At 45.6% G+C, this 14,244-nt stretch overlaps 1 protein-coding gene, 1 long non-coding RNA gene and 1 pseudogene across 3 annotated transcripts in view; 1 reads left to right on the top strand and 2 right to left on the bottom strand.

Moving 5' to 3' along the window:
• The window catches only part of CDKN2AIP (CDKN2A interacting protein), a 60,183-nt gene that overhangs the window by 9,707 nt on the left and 36,232 nt on the right, over window positions 1–14,244 (bottom strand). The window lies entirely within an intron of this gene.
• Window positions 1–14,244, top strand: part of LOC116466060 (uncharacterized) — a 32,667-nt gene that overhangs the window by 11,753 nt on the left and 6,670 nt on the right. For both annotated transcript variants that reach the window (XR_009212958.1, XR_004247340.2), the window contains exon 3: window positions 12,125–12,648. This is a non-coding gene — a long non-coding RNA (uncharacterized LOC116466060). The remainder of the gene's footprint in view (window positions 1–12,124; window positions 12,649–14,244) is intronic.
• LOC116466059 (vesicle transport through interaction with t-SNAREs homolog 1B-like) lies at window positions 9,172–9,852 on the bottom strand (annotated as a pseudogene).

Below are 14,244 nucleotides of genomic sequence, written 5' to 3'. Positions count from 1 at the left end.
GAATTATTCATCCACACCAGTCACATCCTCCCTCGGGAACCAGGAGCGACCTCATCCTCTTGATACTACAAACCCTGTACCCATGGTTGTTCTCTATTTCCAGGTGCAGGCCCCACCTGGCCCTGTGTGGAGTGGGTGTTCTCCTCTGCTAGGCTGTGAGTTTATGTGACTAGTACACTGCTGTCAGTCTCATCTGTGTAGTGCCTAGTGTTGTGTTTAGCCTATTCCCATAACCTTATAGTAGAAATCCCTCCCTCACCAAAGAGGTGACGAGGAGGGATGCAAACACACAGCAATGGGAAGTAGAGGAGAAATCACAGAAAAGAGAGATTCACAAAGGAGGAGCCTTAAAGACTATATAGAAACTGCCCAAATTTCTTGCCAAACCTAAACTACACATGTACACAGCAGACTCCAAGCAGACCATATAAGGCTTAAATAACTGAACTGAGAAGTTTGAGTTCATCCAAGTGTCCAGGAAAGAATCTAAAATTACCAGGCATCCGAAAAAATAAGAAAATGTGACTCAAAGTCAATCAGTTATCCCAGGATGAACCAGATGTTGGAATTAGAGACAAAAATTTTAGAGCAGCTGTCAAAACTATGCCCAAGGATTTGGAGGAAAATATACTCATAATGAATGAAAAGATAGGAAATCACAGAAGAGAAAAAGAAACCATAAAAAAGAACCAAAGGTTAATGCTAACATTGAAAATATAATATTTAAAATGAAATTTTGCTGGATAGCCTTAAGATCAGAATAGAGGCCAGGTGCGGTGGCTCACATCTGTAATCCCAGCACTTTGGGAGGCGGAGGCAGGTGGATCACCTGAGGTTGGGAGTTTGAGACAAGCCTTACCAACATGGAGAAACCCCATCTCTACTAAAAATACAAAATTAGCTGGGCGTGGTGGTGCATGCCTATAATCCCAGCCACTCAGGAGGCTGAGGCAGGAGAATCGCTTGAGCCCAGGAGGTGGAGGTTGCAGTGAGCAGAGATCACACCATTGCACTCCAGCCTGGGCAACAAGAAAAAAAAAAAAAAAAAAAAAAAAAAAAAAAGATCAGAATAGAAATAACAGAAGAAAGTATCTGTGAATTTGAAGGTAAAGCAATAGAAATTATTCAATCTGAAGATCAGAAAGGAAAATAAAATAAGGAATGGTGCCTAAGAGACAGGACAATACAAAAAGATCTAACATGTATAGGGTTCCAGAAAGGAAAGAGAAAATGCATGCCCATTATTTGCTGCTGCCATGGCATGGGGGTACCCCGTCCCCAAATTGTGTCCAAAAGGCAACATAGAGGAGACTGAGGAGGGGGTGGAATAGGAGCCACAGGAGCTAAATGAGACCCATCATGACAATGGCGTCAAATGGAGATGCTCCCAAAGAGCTCTGGTCTGTAGCTGGATCCATTTCTGATCTCTCCCTCTTCATGGCTCAAAAGATATACAGATTTTCTAGAACAGCCTTGTGGATTGCAACCACTTTCTTTATACTCCTGGCTCTTCTGTTGTCTTTGAGACTAAGTCACAAGTGGAACAATAGCAGCAACTAGAAGCAGCAGTGGATACTTTCTAGGGCCTACCACGGGGCCTACCACAGGCTCTCCCTTCAATCCTGGAGAGATCTAGATTGTTACTGCCATATATGAGCCATCTTGGTGGGAGAAGTTTGAAATTCAAGTCTCTAGACTGCTGATGATTTGGATTTTTTTCTTTACTTTGGCACATTGATCTATCTAAATCAGGTCAGGAGAATCCTCCTCACAGCGTTTCACAGAGAGACTCCCAAGTTGCAACTGTGTCCTCCATGCTTTTCTGCCCTATTTTTTCTCTCCTCACTCAGATACCACAGTACATCAGTGCAGAGGGTTACTCCATCTCCAGCCACCCTACCACTTTTACTAGATTTTTCCTAACTGATCTTCTCACTATCCCATTGTAGGGCAGGAACTGATGCTAGTGGAGGGATGTATCCTTGACCATCAGTCAGAATGAGGAAGGATGTGCACATGGCATGAAGCAGACAAAATGCATTACAGCTGTAGTATAAAGTGGATGCTGTGGATTTCTATGTATGTTGTAAAGGAGGAAGGCCAGCAGCAAATTCAATCACAGAATGGGAACCTTGGAGGACAGAGTAGGAGATCATTTCCTCTGTGCATTTTGGCTGTTAGACTTGTACGTATGTTTTATTTGTTTGTTTTTTGAGATAAGAGTCTCTCTCGCCCAGGCTGGAGTACAGTGGTGTGATCTCGGCTCACTACAACCTCCATCTCCCAGGTTTAAGCAGTTCTCCTGCCTCAGACTCCCAAGTAACTGGGATTACAGGCACCCACCACCATGCCCAGCTAATTTTTTGTATTTTTAGTAGAGATGGGGTTTTGCCATGTTGGCCAGGCTGGCTTCAAACTCCTGGCCTCAGGTGATGCACCCACCTCTGCCTCCCAAAGTGCTGGGATTACAGGTGTGAGCCACCGTGACCGGCCTGTGTGCATGTTTTTAAAAAGCCAGTGCTCACTTTTTGTATTTAAATTTCAAAAATGAGGCTGGGTACAGTGGCGTCCACCTGTAGTCCCAGCTACTCAGGAAGCTGAGGTGGGAGGATCACTTGGGCCCAGAAGTTTGAGACCAGCCTGGACAACATAGCAAGACTTCATCTCAGAAACAAAAACAAAAAACAAAACACAGCCAAACCATTGAAAGGGAAAAATAAAAAGAATATCTTTAGAGTAACCAAAGGAAAATGACATTTTATGAGGGGAACAAAGATTTGAAATGCCATTGACTTTTCATCAGAATCCAGTGAAATGACATATTTAAAGTTCTGAAAAAAAAGAAAGCATCAACCCTTTATCTGGAAATAATCTTACAGATGAAATGAAAATATCATGCAATAATGAGGGCAAATTAAATACATTTTTACTTAAAACTTAGAATCTGTCACTAGCAGACCTGTGCTACAAGAGATGCTAAATGAAGTTCTTTAGACAGGAGGGAAATAATACCAGATGGAAACCTGAATGTTCAGGAAGGAAGGAAGAGGCTCAGAAAGGTAAATATGTGGGTAAATATAAAAGACTCCTTTTCCTCATAATTTCTTTAAAATATGTGACTGTTCAAAGCAAAAGTTGTAACAAACCCTGTAATGAAATTTGTAACATGGAAATGTGATGCATTTGACAACTAATTAAAGTACAGGTAGAGTGTAAGGGGCTTGTATTTTACTTGATGTGGCACAATATTAACTTTAAAAACACTATGAAAAGTTAAGGTTGTTTATTGTCATCTCTTGGGCAACCACAAAAAAGCAACTCAAAGACCGTTTTGCTAAATTCGGCCATAGCAATAATTACATTGTATTTGAATAAACTAAAAACTCCAATTAAAATGCAAGGATTGTCAGAATGCATTAAAAAGTAAGGCAATTACATGCTGTCTATCAATGATGCTATTTAAATATAAAAACAGATAGGTTGAAAGTAAATGGATGGAAAACGATAGGCACAAAATATAAGCATAAGAAGGTTGGAGTGGCTATTTATCACATAATGTAGATTTCCAGACAAAGAGAATTATCAGGAAAAAGAGGGACTTTTTTTTTTTTTTTTTGAGATAGAGTCTCGCTCTGTCACCCAGGTTGGAGTGCAGTGGTGTGATCTCAGCTCACTGCAAGCTCCGCCTCCCAGGTTCATGCCATTCTCCTGCCTCAGCCTCCCAAGTAGCTGGGACTACAGGCGCCTGCCACCACACCTGGCTAATTTTGTTTATTTATTTATTTTTTTGTATTTTTAGAGATGGGGTTTCACCGTGTTAGCCAGGATGGTCTCTATCTCCTGACCTCGTGATCCACTTGCCTCAGCCTCTCAAAGTGCTGGGTTTACAGGCGTGAGCTACCGCACCCAGCCAAAAATGTTTATGGTGAATTTGAAATAGGATGTCGTTTTTTGATAAATGAATCATTTTTATGTGCAAAGTTAGATTTCCATACATTTTTTTTGCTGGTTAAAATAATGTAACATACATTAACAATTTTACATATTTGAGTTTTTTTGTAATGTGATAAATAACACTTGTCCTGAAACGATGAACATTTCTCTCTGAGGGAAGTACTGAGTTTATTCTAAAGAGCAAATAAAGGCTGGCTCATAGCCAACTGTCATTCCTTAATATCTTTAAATTCCCCAGAGTCTTCTAATATACACATTCCACCTCCTACGTGGTTCGAAAGTAACTGACCAAGAAATAGATTTTTTTTCTTAAATAGCATGTTTCCCTTTAAAGTTATGTTTGAATTCAGTTTTATAGATCCATTTAAGAAAATGATTAGGAGAGCTGCCATTTCACATCAAAGAAGAGTTTTAATAAATCCTTAGGTTTTTGTTTATAACTCTTTACATTTCACTGAATATTTTTGGTTTGTTCTTTACACTGACACTGAGGTAGGCAGCTTTTCACAGATGAAGAAATAGGCTTACAGAGGCTAGATTCTAACATGGAGGTCAGATAGCTACTGAATAGTGGAGCCAGGTCCTCTGGTTTCCAATAAAAGTCCTTCCATTATCCTATACAAATTAAAAGAATCTTTTTTTTTTTTTTTTTTTTCTGAGACAGGGTCTCACTCTGTCACCCAGCCTGGAGTGCAGTATTCTGATCACAGCTCACTGCAGCCTTGACCTCCCAGCCTCAAACTATCTTCCTGCCTCAGCCTCCTGGGTAGCTGGGACCACAGATGTGTGCCACCACACTAGACTAACCTCTGTTTTTGATACAGATGATGTCCCCATATGTTGCCCAGGCTGGTCTCAAACTCCTGGGTTCCAGTGATCCTCCTGCCTCAGCCTCCCAAATTGCTCGGATTACAGGCATGAACCACTGTGTGTGGCCTAAAAAGATCTTTTATTTTTATTTTTATTTTTTTTGAGACGGAGTTTCACTCTTGTCATCCAGGCTGGAGTGCAATGGCATGATCTCGGCTCACTACAACCTCTGCCTCCCAGGTTCAGGTGATTCTCCCGCCTCATCCTTCCGAGTAGCTGAGATTACAGGCACCCACCACCACGCCCAGCTAACTTTTGTATTTTTAGTAGAGACGGGGTTTCACCACATTGGCTAGGCTGGTTTTGAACTCCTGACCTCAGGTGATCCACCCGTCTCGACTTCCCAAAATGCTGGGATTACAGACATGAGCCACCCCACCTGGCCAATTTTTTTTTTTTTTAAATAAAGATGAAGTCTCACTATGTTGCCCAAGCTGGTCTCAAACTCCTGGGCTCAAGTGATCCTTCTGCTCTGGCCTCCCACAGTGCTTGGGATTACAGGTGTGAGCCACTATGCCCAGCCAAAACCAATTTTTAAAAAAGAAAAATATTTTTAAAACATCAGAGTGGAAAAGATTCTTAAACAAGATCCTCAGTTCACAAATGAATATGAGTACACCAAAATTAAATAGTTTTGTTCAAAGAAAGAATAGACCATGTTAACACATAGGTAACAGACTGGAAAGAAATACAATATATAAAAGCAATAAAGGGATAAATAGCTACAAAGAACTTCTGCAGGCCAGGCACGGTGGCTCACGCCTGTAATCCCAACACTTTGGGAGGCCGAGGCAGGTGGATCACCTGAGGTCAGGAGTTTGAGAGCAGCCTGGCCAACATGGTGAAACCCTGTCTCTACTAAAAATACAAAAATTAGCCCTGCATGGTGGCGGGCACCTGTAATCCCAGCTACTCAGGAGGTTGATGCACCAGAATCGCTTGAACCAGGGAGGCAGAGGTTGCAGTGAACCGAGATCGTGCCACTGCACTCCAGCCTAGGCAACAGAGTGAGACTGTCTCAAGAAAAAGAACTTCTGAACATCAGCAAGATAAAACAGGAAACCCTAAAGGAAGATTAGTCAAAGGCTATGAGTAGGAATTTTCATAAAGAGATTCTCAACCTCACCAGCAGATCACTTGAGGTCAGGAGTTTGAGACCAGCCTAGCCAACATGGTGAAACCCTGTCTCTACTAAAAATACAAAAATTAGCTGGGTGGGGTGGTGGGTGTCTGTAATCCTAGCTACTCAGGAGGCTGATTCATGAGAATGCTTGAGCCTGGGAGGCAGAGGTTGCAGTGAGTCAAGATGGCACCATCACACTCCAGCCTGGGTGACAGAGCAAGACTCCCTCTCAAAAAAAATATAAATAATAAATAAATATATTGTTTTTATCTTTCACACTTTTAACCTAATTAAGGTTTATTTTTTATGTTGTATATAGTAGAGACATAATTTATTTTCTCTTCCATGAAGCAAGCCATTTTTCCATTTTCACTAAATGACCATTTCCCCTAGGATTTGTCATGCCACCCCCAGGTGATTCAGCTATCGTGCATACTCCGTTCTTTTTTTTTTCAGAGTCTTGCTCTGCCACCCAGGCTGGAGTGCAGTGGCATGATCTCGGCTCACTGCAATCTCCGCCTCCCAGGTTTAAGCAATTTTCATGCCTCAGCTTCCTAAGCAGCTGAGACTATAGGTGCATGCCACCATGCCCAGTTAATTTTTGTATTTTTAGTAGAGACAGGGTTTCACCATGTTAGCAAGGCTGGTCTCGAACTCCTGACCTCAAGAGATCCTCCTGCCTTGGCCTCCCAAAGTGTTGGGATTACAGGCGTGAGCCACCACTCCCGGCCCACACTCCATTCTCTACCATTCCTGGCTCTGTGCCTTGACTCTCTTCCATTCCCTTGCTCTTTCTCTATGCCCACTACCCCAAATACAGAAATTTAAAATTTTGTTGGCTGGATACTGTGACTTTATATTGATAGGCAATTCTTTCCTCTTTTTTTTCAATTCTTTATATAATTCTTATATATATATAATAATAATATAATTCTTTTTCAATTATATTAGCTAGTGTGTGGAGGTTTATTTATTCACAAATATTTTAGCATTTATTTGTCAAATTCTTGCAAAAAATCTTGATAGGATTTTTATTAGTATTGCACCACATTTATAGATTAACTTTGGAGGACTGAACAATTCTACAATGACAAATTGTCCCAACCAAGAGCATGATATTAATATCCATTTATGCAGAAGTTATCTTCTCCTTATTTATATATTTTCTCTTTATTTGAATTTTTTTAAAGTAGTACGTGCACATAGTACATGCAAACAGTAAAAAGGGATATCAATAAAATATGTACAGTTCTGCCCCTGACCTCGGACCCTGCAGCTTCTCTTCCCAGAGGAAGAGCCAGTTTCTTCCCAAAAGAAGCCAGAGATTTGCTACGCATATACAGGCATTTATGGATGTTATAGGATGTTAATTGGGACCGTTCCTGTCAAAATTTTAGTAGAGGCAATGAGTCTGTATATGTTACATTCCAAATAAACCATCATGCAAAAACTTTAGCATAGATAAATGCGTCTTTTTTTAATTTTTTTTTTGAAACAGAGACTCGCTCCGTCACCCAGACTGGAGTGCAGTGGTGCGATCTCGGCTCACTGCAACCTCCACCTCCTGGGTTCAAGTGATTCTCCTGCCTCAGCCTCCCAAGTAGTTGGGCTTACAGGCCTGCGCCGCCTTGCCCAGCTAGTTTTTGTATTTTTTTTTTAAAGAAGTCATAAACAGCATTTATTACCTTGGTATATCATACTGGTGTTATTGCTGTTCCTTCACATTTAAGTGGCTTTCCATCTTTCCTGCCTCCTGCCACAGCCTGGTTACACAGTGCATGCCTGAACTGTTAGCCCACAGCAGCAATATGCTTATTCCATCTGAGAGGTGACAGCATGCTGGCAGTCCTCACAGCCCTCGCTTGCTCTTGGCATCTCCTCTGCCTGAGCTCCCACTTTGGCGGCACTTGAGGAGCCCTTCAGCCTGCCGCTGCACTGTGGGAGCCCCTTTCTGGGCTGGCCAAGGCCGGGGCCAACTCCCTCAGCTTGCAGGGAGGTGTGGAGGGAGAGGCACGGGCGGGAACCAGGGCTGCACGCAGTGCTTGCGGGCCAGCGCGAGTTCCGGGTGGTCGTGGGCTTGGCGGACCCGCCCTCGGAGCAGCCGGCCAGCCCCACCCGCTCCGAGCAGTGAGGGGCTTAGCACCTGGGCCAGCAGCTGCTGTGCTCAATTTCTCGCCGGGCCTTAGCTGCCTTCCCGCAGGGCAGGGCTCGGGACCTGCAGCCTGCCATGCCTGAGCCTCCCCTCCCCCTCCGTGGGCTCCTGTGCGGCCCGAGCCTCCCCCAGGAGTGCCACCCCCTGCTCCTCGGAGTCCAGTCCCATCAACCACCCAAGGGCTGAGGAGTGTGGGTGCATGGCGCAGGACTGGCAGGCAGCTCCACCTGCAGCCCCTGGTGTGGTATCCACTGGGTGAAGCCAGCTGGGCTCCTGAGTCTGGTGGGGACGTGGAGAACCTTTATGTATAGCTAAGGGATTGTAAATACACCAATCAACACTCTGTATCTAGCTCAAGGTTTGTAAACACACCAATCAGCACCCTGTGTCTAGCTCAGGGTTTGTGAATGCACCAATCGACACTCTGTATCTAGCTAATCTGGTGGGGACGTGGAGAACCTTTGTGTCTAGCTCAGGGATTGTAAATGCACCAATCAGCGCCCTGTCAAAACAGACCACTTGGCTCTCTGTAAAATGGACCAATCAGCAGGATGTGGGTGGGGCCAGATAAGAGAATAAAAGCAGGCTGCCCTAGCCAGCAGTGGCAACTCGCTCTGGTCCGCTTTCACACTGTGGAAGCTTTGTTCTTTTGGTTTTTGCAATAAATTTTGCTGCTGCTCACTCTTTGGGTCCACACTGCCCTTATGAGCTGTAACACTCACCGCGAAGGTCTGCAATTTCACTCCTGAAGCCAGCGAGACCATGAACCCACTGGGAGGAATGAACAACTCCAGACTTGCTGCCTTAAGAGCTGTAACACTCACCGCGAAGGTCCGCAGCTTCACTCCTGAGCCAGCGAGACCACGAACCCACCAGAAGTAAGAAACTCCGAACATCAGAAGGAACAAACTCCAGACGCGCCACCTTAAGAGCTATAACACTCACCACAAGGGTCCACGGTTTCATTCTTGAAGTCAGTGAGACCAAAAATTCCGGACACACATCCACATCCCTAACATCTTGCATTCACAAGGTGAAAGTTCTGGTCCACAAACCTTTCCCTACAGGAAGTTCAATGGTTGCGAAAGAATCTGTAGTAAACCAGGCCTCCCAGGATGGCGAGCTCCAGTAAGATGATGATGGAAAGCAGCAGCTTGTTGTCACTTTTCTGGATATTGAACAGAGAATCTTTCGACTTTTGTTCAAGTTTTTAGTTGTGTTTACCAGTCTACTCTTGGTGTGTTCTAAATGGTCTCGTTGTTCCCCCAGCTCTTCTGTGGTTTCTGAGCCAATCTGGTCAGTCTCCGTGGCAATCTGATGAGAACATTCAATACTTTGGGTGGCCCGGTTCAGGCTTTCAGGGCCTTGCAGAAGCATTGCCCTTTGAGACTATAGCCGATTCATATGCTCATTCTCTACAGCATATATGCCATATTTCATGTCTCCTCGCCCTCTTGGTGTGGCTGTCAAAGGCGTGCTTCTCACCTCTGGATGGAGTTTGGCAAGGTCCTTCCGGTAGTTTCGAAGCTTAGACATCATGGGGTTATGGAAAGACATAACATAGCTCCTCCTCCATCCCTGCCAGCATTTAATTTGCTTCCTGTTGCTTTTCATCAAAATCCCTGATCAACTTCTCTTCAGTCTTCGCCGTCCCCAGCAGCCACTCGGGCACCCCTTGTAGGTCTTCATGGAGGCCACAGAAGATTTCAAGCAGCTTCTTGAAATGCTCCGAGGAGGCGGCGGATGTGGCCATGGCACAGGCCGTGCTCCAGCAGCAGCCACCAAGATTTGGGGCGCTGGGCCCTCTCCTAGCCTAGCGGTCAGCCGCCCAGCCCTGTGACCATCACAGCAACCACCGCGCCACTGCCGCCCAGGACGAGGCTCTTCTGGGGCACTATTTTTTTGTATTTTTAGTAGAGATGGGGTTTCACCATGTTGGCCAGGCTGGTCTCGAACTCCTGACCTCAAGTTATCCGCCTACTCCAGCCTCCTAAAGTGCTGGGATTACAGGCATGAGCCACCGCGCCCAGCCAGTACATGCGTCTTGAGCCCCTAGTCTCCATTAAGTATTTTAAAAGGTAAATAGGTAGTGAAGATGACTATAGAGATGGCTGTGCTGTGGAGTCCTCCAGAGAAAGAGGGTGGGAAAAACCTCAGGTTGGGAGGGAGGACTTAGTGGGACCTCTCAGAAAGTCTAATATGTTCACCTGTAATTAAAGAGACACAGTGCATTAACCGAATCTCACCTAGTAATCAAAAAAGACAAAGAAGAGACGACTAGCTCCTGAAAAGGCAGGCATGAAGAAGGGGTCGTCGATACTTTGGGATCAGCCTACATTCCTGAGTTTGTCAGGCGCAATGTTGCTTGAGTATTTCCTGCAGACATGAAGGCCCCAGAGTCGGGAGCCATTTAAAATCCTGACCAAGAGGAGCAATGGAACTCCACGAGAAAAATGTCCCTGTGGAGTGGGCCATGGAAAATCCTATAAATGGAAATGTCACCAATAGGAAAATACATTGTCTCAGTCATGGGAAATACACTCATAGATTCCTAGTAGACGCCTTTGAAGGACAAAAGCATTTACTATAGAAAGAAACACTTTTAAACTCCTGCCAGGCCCAAGGAATGAGAAGTCATTTTATTTAGTTTTCAGATTTAAATCCCTAATGATCAATCATATGAACATAGTCCTGTTTAAAAATCAAACATTCTCTAATTAATAGTCATATCAAAGTCTTTTTATGGTAATGTGGAGTATTAGTAACAATAGGGCCAGACGTGGTGGCTCATGACTGTAATCTACCACTTTAGGAGGCTGACTCAGGCACTGCTTGAGCCCAGGAGTTCGAGACCAGTCTGGGCAACATGGTGAAACTCTGTTTCCACAAAAAATACAATAAAATTAGCCAGGAATGGTAGTGAGAGGTGACAGCGTGCTGGCAGTCCTCACAGCCCTCGCTCGCTCTCGGCGCCTCCTCTGCCTGGGCTCCCACTTTGGCGGCACTTGAGGAGCCCTTCAGCCCACCACTGCACTGTGGGAGCCCCTTTCTGGGCTGGTCAAGGCCAGAGCCGGCTCCCGCAGCTTGCAGGAAGGTGTGGAGGGAGAGGCACAAGCAAGAACCGGGGCTGCCCACGGCGCTTGCGGGCCAGCTGGAGTTCCGGGTGGGCGTGGGCTTGGCAGGACCCGCACTCGGAGGAGCCGGCCGGCTGGCCCTGCTGGCCTCGGGCAATGAAGGGCTTAGCACCCGGGCCAGCGGCTGCGGAGGGTGTACTGGGTCCCCCAGCAGTGCCAGCCCACCAGCGCTGCACTCGATTTCTCACTGGGCCTTAGCTGCCTTCCTGCCGGGCAGGGCTCGGGACCTGCAGCCTGCCATGCCTGAGCCTCCTACCCCCTCCATGGGCTCCTGTGCGGCCCAAGCCTCCCCGACGAGTGCCACCCACTGCTCCACGGCACCCAGTCCCATCAACCACCCAAGGGCTGCGGAGTGCGGGTACACGGCACCGGGACTGGCAGGCAGCTCCACCTGCAGCCCCGGTGCGGTATCCACTGGGTGAAGCCAGCTGGGCTCCTGAGTCTGGTGGGGACGTGGAGAACCTTTATGTCTAGCTCAGGGATTGTAAATACACCAATCGGCACTCTGTATCTAGCTCAAGGTTTGTAAACACACCAATCAGCACCCTGTGTCTAGCTCAGGGTTTGTGAATGCACCAATCCACACTCTGTATCTAGCTACTCTGGTGGGGCCTTGGAGAACCTTTGTGTCGACACTCTGTATCTAGTCAATCTAGTGGGGACACAGAGAACCTTTGTGTCTAGCTCAGGGATTGTAAACGCACCAATCAGCGCCCTGTCAAAACAGACCACTGGGCTCTACCAATCAGCAGGACGTGGGTGGGGCCAGATAAGAGAATAAAAGCAGGCTGCCTGCGCCAGCAGTGGCAACCCGCTCGGGTCCCCTTCCACACTGTGGAAGCTTTGTTCTTTTGCTCTTTGCAGTAAATCTTGCTACTGCTCACTCTTTAGGTCCACACTGCTTTTATGAGCTGTAACACTCACCACGAAGGTCTGCAGCTTCACTCCTGAGCCAGCGAGACCACGAGCCCACCTGGAGGAATGAACAACTCCAGACACGCCGCCTTAAGAGCTGTAACACTCACTGCGAAGGTCTGCAGCTTCACTCCTGAGCCAGCGAGACCACTAACCCACCAGAAGGAAGAAATTCCAAACACACCTGAACATCAGAAGGAACAAACTCCAGACATGCCGCCTTTAAGAACTGTAACACTCACCACGAGGGTCTGCAGCTTCATTCTCGAAGTCAGTGAGACCAAGAACCCACCAATTCCGGACACAGTAGCTCGCACCTGTAGTCCCACCTGCTCAGGAGGTTGAGGTGGGAAGATCACTTGAGCCCAGGAGGTTGAGGCTACAGTGAGCCATGAGCGTGCCACTGCACTCTAGTCTGGGTGACAGAGTGAGGCTGTGTCTCAAAAAACAAACAATAGTCCTCAAAGTCCAAGCCTTGGTTTTCTCTACCATGCTGTAAGGTACAGAATTTTTATATTTTTATTTGTTACAGGGTCTGTCTCTGATGCCCAGGCTGGAATGCAGTGGCACAATCATAGCTCACTGCAGCCCCCAACTCCTGGGCTCAAGCAGTCTTTTGCCTTAGCCTTCCAAGTAGCTAGGACTACAGGCACAGGCCACCACACCTGGATAATTTTTTAATTTTATGTCGAGATGGCGGCTTCAATATGTTGCCCAGGTGAATCTCAAACTCCTGGCCTCAATCCATCCTCCCTCTTCAGCTTCCCAAAGTGCTGGGATTACAGGTGTGAGCCACCACACCTGTCAAGTACAAAATGTTGAGGCTGTAGTTGAGAACTTTTTTTGCTCCATACAATAGATGTAAACCTACTATTGAAAGTATGGCTGGGTGCGGTGGCTCACGCCTATAATCCCAGTACTTTGGGAGGCCAAGGAAGGTGGATCCCTTCAGCCTAAGAGTTCAAGATCAGCCTGGCCAACATGGCGAAAACCCCATCTCTACTAAAAATACAAGAATTAGCCAGCCACGGTGGCACATGCCTGTATTCCCAGCTACTGGGGAGGCTCAGGTATGAGAATCACTTGAACTCAGGAGATGGAGGTTGCAGTGAGCCAAGATCATGCCACTGCACTCCAGCTTGGGCAACAGAGTGACTGTCTCAAAAAAAAAAAAAAAAAAGATGTTGACTCTCTTTTGCAATCCCTCTGCAGTCTTATTCCATGTGGAGCCATGGAAGCCTTCCACCCCTATAGGAAACACAAATTTCAGGCCCTTTAATTTGCATAAAGAAATTTCCGGCCAGGCGCGGTAGCTCACACCTGTAATCCCAGCACTTTGGGAGGCCGAGGCGAGTGGATTACCTGAGGTCAGGAGTTCGAGACCATCCTGGCCAACATGGTGAAACCCTGTCTGTACTAAAAATACAAAAATTAGCGGGGCGTGGTGGTGTATGCCTGTAATCCTAGCTACTGGGGAGGCTGCGGCAGGAGAATTGCTCGAACCCAAGAGGTGGAGGTTGCAGTGAGCCAAGATCGTGCCACTGCTCTCCAGCCTGGGAGACAAGAACGAAACTCTGCCTCAAAAAAAAAAAAAAAGAAAGAAAGAAATTTTCATCTTGCCACCTACAAATCTGAAACCTGAAGTGATTGGATCTCTTTTTAATCAATAGAGATAATTTCCATGCATTTATTTTTTGAAAAACTTTTGTGTTATGGTGATCATTTTTTTGTTGTGGGTTTTTTTGGGGGTAGAGAGATTATAAAAATGACATTGTTAAGGGTAGAAATTTTCAAAATAGGAACTAAAATGAATATTAAAATTCCACAGTCGTAATTCACCATACAAAAATTAAGTACTTATAGTACTGTTTTATATTTCTTTCTAGTCTTTGTTCATCTGTATCCTTTTCAGAAAACATAATTGAGTTGATAATGTATATACTAAGTTGTATTATTTATAATGGCTAAATAATATCCCATGACCACCTATGTGTTTGTTTTTATGTATTTAGGATTATTTCCCTAACAGAGGCCCCTTAAAGCAGAATTACTGGGTAGAAGCTCTTGCTACATATTAAGAATTGGGCAGATTCTGC

This window comes from Hylobates moloch, unplaced genomic scaffold (genome assembly GCF_009828535.3).
Source record: "Hylobates moloch isolate HMO894 unplaced genomic scaffold, HMol_V3 SCAFFOLD_3, whole genome shotgun sequence".
Classification (NCBI taxonomy): domain Eukaryota; kingdom Metazoa; phylum Chordata; class Mammalia; order Primates; family Hylobatidae; genus Hylobates; species Hylobates moloch.
The sequence above is the reverse complement of the archived record's forward strand: the minus strand, read 5'-3'. Positions and strand labels throughout refer to the sequence as shown.